The following is an 8,087-nucleotide window of genomic DNA, read 5'->3' as shown; positions in this document are numbered from 1 at the left end:
CACCATCAATCCTGAGTCCCAACTGATAGGCCACGTCCTGCAGAGTGATAGTCATCTCCCCGCACGGGAAATGAAATGTATGGGACTCAAGCCTCCACCTCTCTATCAACGCCGAGGCAAGGGATCAATCGTGCTCGAACTCAAACATATAGACCACGTACTCAAACCCGGCTCGTCTTAGATATCGCCTAATCTGCTCCGGCGGCCGTGTCATCAAATTCCGTCTGGTGCGCAAGATTCGAAGCGCCTACCTAACGGAAAAGAATTAATAAAAAAAGGTACCGTGAAGAAATATTATAGCAAGTTTACTTTTTATTCAATACAATAAAATAAAAAAAATTCATACCACTCGATCAAGCCTCCCAACAATGTGCTCAGCGTGATCCAATCTATACATCTCATGCTCATAACCCAATAGAGCACCGCTAGGGAGACAATGAGATATGTATACAATGTATACAATGAGCTCTTTATTAGGCCCAATTAATATTAATAGAAAGAATTAACCAATTAATAACCTTAATCCTATTTTGGCTGTTTAGTTTAACATACTACCTAATTTCTCATATTTACATTTTTTCCCCAAATCACTCAACCCTTTTGTTTCAGCGTGTTTTCCCAACCCCCCCTCCCCCGCACCCAAACCCTTCCCAATCTTTGCACACACCACTAACGGCGCAGAACCCAAACCCTCCCACTCTTTGCACACACCCAAACCCTTTTGAAACTGAGGAAGGGCACCCATCAACCCATTAATCCTCATCGTTGGCATTAAGGACGGCGCCCTCTTGGTCCTGAACATCCCGCCGTCTCTGCAAAGGAGCCGTTGTGTGTGACGCCGCCGACCAGGAACGCAATCAAGGAGCGCTCACCCACGAACCGAGCAGCAGCAGAGTTCTCATCGCGTGGGCGCTTTCCTCTCCTATCAACGGAGTAGCCGACCCAGGAAAAAACACCCACCTGCTCGTCAACACACCGTTCACTGGAAACACAAAGAACATTACCTCAAGAAGAATCATAACCATCCAATGTAAGTGGGTTTTGTTGTTCATTTTTGGATTGGTAATAGCTGTTGCATGTTTGAAAGTAAATATATTTTGTTGATTAAATCACTGATGACCCATGGTGAAAAAGCAGTGGTTGATGTTTATTATCGCAGAGACTGTGGAGTATGTAGTTAGTCTATGATCTTGATATGCTTGGTGATTTAATTTTTGCGCGGGAAAGGTTGGAAAATGTTTTGGATCGTGTTTATATAGCAGTCAAATTTAAATCTTTTTGTCCCTTTCCGTGTGGACCGTGTGCATGCAACGTGACGTATACAGGCTGACCATTGTTGAAAATGGGTTGATATTTGTTGGATGGTTACTTTAATAGTATATTGGATAATTACTTTAATAGTATATTGGATGGTTATTCATCAAATTTTTTTCTAGTGTCGTTAATTTTTTTTCTTTTGCCACTGCAACCAAAGAATTAGCTGAAACTGTTGTTATTGGTTTGTAATAAAGTTAAAGTAATTTTCATAACAGGCTTGGACTGTTAGATTTTTAAACCCGGACAACAAAATTGTATTTAGGACATTCTAACAAGGTATTATATGCTGTATGGATCTAAGGAAAGGTTTGATGCACTTGAGGTGCAACTTGTGTGGTGTGCTGTTGTTATAGCTTTTTATCTCATTTATAGATTGTGACAAGGGGAAAATTGTGAGGTTTGATCTTTGTATGAAACATTTCAATTAAATGTTTGTGTCCAATATTTTCCTAAATGAACTCATTTTCTGTTATTTGTTTTAATTAAAGCAAGATATTAACCCATAATTCAACTGATTATCATGATTATATGTTGGAAGAGAACCTGCTATTTAACCATTCGTATATGCTTCTTTGGCCATTTGTGGCCTTGTTTTTACATTATAGAAGATGATTTTTTTTACATAAATATAAACTATTTTGCATAGATACCTAACTCACTCTTTATTACTAGGAATTTTCTAGTTTCATGCAGAAGAACTAGTGCTTCTTTATGCTAGTACATGCACTTACAAATTTTATTCATTCCAGGACAATTTAAGACTAATAGAATTCTGCACTATTTTGCTAACTACTTTACTCTAATCTCTGAAGATATTATACCTGCATGTGGATGATGATGAAGCAACCCATCATTAATGTGAATGTTAAGACTAAAATGGTAGGAAACATGAAAGAAGCGTGATGAACTTGAATTGGGCTTAACTGAAGTGATTACTATTCAACAAACTTAATTAGTAAACAGTTTTTTTAAAAAAGTAAAGCCAATACTACCATTTCTTTGTTGGATTGGTGAAATTTTACAAGATTGAATTATGCACAAGATTTTCCCAAGCATCTAGGTTAGCAGGGTTTTGTATTCTACTATACTTCTGGTACCCAAGATTTTCTTTATATGAAAAATGCTATAATTTTTGTGTCCAATATTTTCTTATTTGTCTGGATACATAAGTATGATATTGTCGTACCATATAGCGTCCAATGATTAAGTTTACATCAACTGCAATGTAATATAATGCTATTATTTACGTTATTTGGCTGCAGTTTACCAGCTTCTTTTGTAAGACTTTACGACTCAGATTGCCGGCTGAATATTGCGTGTGTAAATTATCACGGTGCTCGACCAAACCAATCCCTAAACCGGCCGACGACACACTCAAATGGGTAAAAAGGTATCCCATTGATTACATTAATAAATGAACATAGTTGGTTATTTTTTATGAAAATATTCTGATCCTTTTTTGTTTTGCTCAACAGAAACTAGTTGAGACGCGATGCTCACCCTGCTACATCAACAATTTATTTACCCATTTGGAACGACATAATGGGCAAGCTACGTTAGCGGAGATTGAGGCCATTGAATTTGACTTCCTGCACCGGGTACCACAATGGCATGTGAAGCAGAGCATCATGCTCCAACTAGCTAGGGCCTATGACGTGGAGACAAACACTCAACGTCGGGGACATTCGAATTACTGCCGAACTTATCGGCAATGTATTCAGCATACCTTCTCAAGGTTAGTGTAAGTTATGTAAGATGTAAAACTCCCGGTTCGTGGTTATGCTTTTTCCCATGTTGACACGTACTGATTGTGGTAAACTGTTACGTTTCGCGCAGGTGTCCCAATACCGGTATTGCAGAAAAAAATGAGTCACATTTGGCAATAAAGAGAGAATTTCAGAAGAAAACTATAGCCCAGTTGTGGGACTTTTTGTTTGCCTGTCCGATGGAGACCGAGCAACAGAGGATGACCTTTAGAGGATACTTTATCTTGATTGTATTGAAGATGTTTCTTAACCCTACAAGCCAGCAGACTATTTCTCCATGGTACCTCCCTCCGATATTGGACGTCTCTAACCCAAGAAGATTTCATTGGCCGTATCAGATACTAAAGTGGCTGCGGGATGCGATAAGAAAATTTTAAGACGAGAACCGGGAAACATACGGCAAGTGCATGTTCGTGTTGCTGGTTTTGCAAATAAATTACGTAAATTTAAAAAAGATCAATGGCTTTATGTTTAAGTCCTAATATTCAAGTTACTTGTGTATAGGTTTTGTACTTTCACCGCCTAAAGCATGGTCTGTTACATGCATGTCGTGTGCCCGAGCCTTGGATTGTTAAATGGACCACTAATGAACTTGATAAGAAGGCCGACCATGTGATCTCACAGGTTCAACCTCTACTACTCTCTTTTTAACAGTACAGTAGAACATAGATGTAATTAGAGGTTCACGTTGATTTTTTTCATGTATTTGTTGTCCCATGTTGAACAAACAGGGTTGCGTAGTCAACAATACAAGAAAACAGAAAAAATAGAAAACAGACTACTAGTGAAGCAGTTAATGAGAAAGGAAGGAGTAAAAGGCCCTGCAAGGACACTGACCAATCACCGTCTATCAAAGGCAGCACTAAATCTCAGCCAAGCTATAAGGAGTCGGATAAGGTGATCCGCTTTCTTTATGATATGTTGTGCGCTCATTTGAACTAGATATATAATTTGTGATTTATTTATTTCCATGGCTTTTTATGTTTGAAATAATTTATTTATGCGGCTGCCAAGTTGATGGAGTGTGTGAAAATAGTTTGCATTGAAGATTGGTGTGGTCGTATGGTATGATTTTATCTTGAATGCTTGTTTGAACACATATGTTGTGTTTATATTTGTTAAGTTCTTATTTCGGTTGAGTTAGGTAATTGAATAGATGCAGCTAACATGCTCGACTCAGGATGAGGATGACCACATGTCGCTTGCTAGAAGGATACGACTATTCCAACAGCGGCCTCGGCCACATGATGCAGAACAAGCAGAGCCCGTGTGCAAGGGCAATCATAAAAGTCCGAAACAAGAAAACACTCAACACACGGATGCATCTCCACACACGCCACCAGCAGCACATGTCCAGCTCAGTGACTATGATTTTGACCGGTTAGTAATTTCAGGCTAACCATGCTGTATGTTTCTCTTCTTTATTTGTCATATCCTGCCTTGTTATTAGCCGTCTAGGTAGTCATAAATTGTTATTTTAGCTAACTTCATGTCGCATTCCTTTGCAGCGAATTTGACATCTCGATCGTTCAATGTCCTGAATTTGAGAAAGTTATGAATAATGTTGAAAAGGGGTGCGAATCAAAGGCCATAATTATGCAGCCCCTGCAAACTATATTGCCAAACAAATCAGGCTACTATACACCGAGTCCAGGGAGACCTAGCTTTTCACTCGGTTTAACTCAGTTTGAGAAGACTCCAACCCCTTCTCCGATTCAATCAATTCATCCAAGCCTAAAAAAATAAAGTTGGGAGAGACTAAGAAAAAAAAAATCAGAACATGGATAGTGGACTCGTCCTTGAACGGAGATCAAGATTTAGCTAAGTATGAGGGACGGGAATACATGATATTACAAAGGAAGGACTTCTGGTCCTTGAAACCCCGCAATTGGGTCAACAGCTGCGTAAGTATATGATCTTGATCATGCGTTTTAATTTCGTTTCTTTATATCGGGATATAGTTGACAATTGCTAGATAAATTGTTTAGGTAATTCAATGGATGTGCTACTCTTTCAACGACACTAACTCATCTAGGTTCAAGCGAGATTTCTATTGTGTGTCTCCAGGCATCTTGGTAATTTCATTCTTCTGGTTACACAGCCGGTTAGTTTTTGTTTGGATTCTGACTATGTGTGTGGGTTTGTAGGAATCAGTGACACGAAATGATAGTCTGGCTTCATTTATTGACGATGTGAGGCTAATTTATGCTGGTCTTAGTCCAAGCTTCGGTGAGGATACAAGGTTCTTTGACAAAGTAGTAGCAGCAAAGAGAAAATGGGTAAGTTACTTTTTCAGTTATGAAATATTTAATCACGATTTGTATATGTGGCTTCACGCGGTCTTTGGATTCAAATATTAAATACATGGTTAAAGTTGATTGAGTTTACTATACTATGCTGTTGGAAATGTGTTATCCTATGATGTGAGGATGTTGTGGTTCTTGAATGCTCAAGGTAGATCAATATGCTTTTTTTTATCTTCAAATTTTTTTCTAACGAGATAGAGCTATTCATATGCACTGTTTGCTGCAGTGGTTATTTCCTTATTGTCGGGGGGTCATTGGAGGGTATATGCATTTGAGGTGAATGCGAAGCGAATAGCTATACTCGACAGTTTGCATTCTGCACCAGTAGATGATGAACGAGATAAGCTCGATGTGTATGTGGTAATATACTATACTTCTTTTATTTAATATACAGCTATATTATCTATTACGATAGCATGTTATAAGCGATTTTTTGGTTCCATGATTTTCAGGTGAGACTGTGTGAGGATATGGCAAGCATTGCTATTCCTGGCTTCGTTCGCAATACGTACGGCCCAGCTCGTTCCTACGCCAAGGTCCCAATGCAACCAAACAAGTGAGATGAAATTATAACCCAAATTTGAGAATTTTTTAGTTTTCTTTAACTACTGTGGCATAGCACGTTACAGGTTTTTGACATCCTAATTGCAATAGTATTTTGTTTTCATGTAGCTTTGACTGTGGCATGTGCGTTATTAAACTAATGGAAAGGTGGACAGAAGATCGTGAACTTTACGAATGGGACCAAGTTTGTTAAGTAAACATTTGCCCGGATGTCATCATTCATGTTGTATGAATATCACTGTAACGGTTCTTAATACCAAATCGCCTGATAAATGTTCTCATAGGATTCACTCAGTTCATACAGGATGGAGTTGATGCTTGACATTATTTGTGGCCAACACAATGTATTGATTCAGCAGCTTACTTCATTTTTGGAGGAAACGGTTAAACCTGTTCGGCGCAATGCACCACGGAACAAGAAGAAGGACGTTAGTTCACCATACACTGCACCTAGCACGAGGTCATTGATTGAACGTGCGGAAGGATTACCGAAGGGGGCAATGCGCAAAGGAACCCCGCAATTGGGTCAACAGCTGCGTAAGTATATGATCTTGATCATGCGTTTTAATTTCGTTTCTTTATATCGGGATATAGTTGACAATTGCTAGATAAATTGTTTAGGTAATTCAATGGATGTGCTACTCTTTCAACGACACTAACTCATCTAGGTTCAAGCGAGATTTCTATTGCGTGTCTCCAGGCATCTTGGTAATTTCATTCTTCTGGTTACACAGCCGGTTAGTTTTTGTTTGGATTCTGACTATGTGTGTGGGTTTGTAGGAATCAGTGACACGAAATGATAGTCTGGCTTCATTTATTGACGATGTGAGGCTAATTTATGCTGGTCTTAGTCCAAGCTTCGGTGAGGATACAAGGTTCTTTGACAAAGTAGTAGCAGCAAAGAGAAAATGGGTAAGTTACTTTTTCAGTTATGAAATATTTAATCACGATTTGTATATGTGGCTTCACGCGGTCTTTGGATTCAAATATTAAATACATGGTTAAAGTTGATTGAGTTTACTATACTATGCTGTTGGAAATGTGTTATCCTATGATGTGAGGATGTTGTGGTTCTTGAATGCTCAAGGTAGATCAATATGCTTTTTTTTATCTTCAAATTTTTTTCTAACGAGATAGAGCTATTCATATGCACTGTTTGCTGCAGTGGTTATTTCCTTATTGTCGGGGGGTCATTGGAGGGTATATGCATTTGAGGTGAATGCGAAGCGAATAGCTATACTCGACAGTTTGCATTCTGCACCAGTAGATGATGAACGAGATAAGCTCGATGTGTATGTGGTAATATACTATACTTCTTTTATTTAATATACAGCTATATTATCTATTACGATAGCATGTTATAAGCGATTTTTTGTTCCATGATTTTCAGGGGAGACTGTGTGAGGATATGGCAAGCATTGCTATTCCTGGCTTCGTTCGCAGTACGTACGGCCCAGCTCGTTCCTACGCCAAGGTCCCAATGCAACCAAACAAGTGAGATGAAATTATAACCCAAATTTGAGAATTTTTTAGTTTTCTTTAACTACTGTGGCATAGCACGTTACAGGTTTTTGACATCCTAATTGCAATAGTATTTTGTTTTCATGTAGCTTTGACTGTGGCATGTGCGTTATTAAACTAATGGAAAGGTGGACAGAAGATCGTGAACTTTACGAATGGGACCAAGTTTGTTAAGTAAACATTTGCCCGGATGTCATCATTCATGTTGTATGAATATTACTGTAACGGTTCTTAATACCAAATCACCTGATAAATGTTCTCCCAGGATTCACTCAGTTCATACAGGATAGAGTTGATGCTTGACATTATTTGTGGCCAACACAATGCATTGATTCAGCAGCTTATTTCATTTTTGGAGGCAACAGTTAAACCTGTTCAGCGCAATGCACCACGGAACAAGAAGAAGGACGTTAGTTCACCATACACTGCACCTAGCACGAGGTCATTGATTGAACGTGCGGAAGAATTGCCGAAGGGGGCAATACGCAAAGGAAGAAAGAAGTTGCTTACTTAGGCTTAGCTCCAGTGAATTGAACTACCTTATTGTGATTATTTTACTTGCTGACGATATGGCTACGGATTTATTTATGTCACATTAGAATTACATGATTCT

Source organism: Arachis ipaensis, chromosome B07, assembly GCF_000816755.2.
Source record: "Arachis ipaensis cultivar K30076 chromosome B07, Araip1.1, whole genome shotgun sequence".
Classification (NCBI taxonomy): domain Eukaryota; kingdom Viridiplantae; phylum Streptophyta; class Magnoliopsida; order Fabales; family Fabaceae; genus Arachis; species Arachis ipaensis.
The sequence above is the reverse complement of the archived record's forward strand: the minus strand, read 5'-3'. Positions refer to the sequence as shown.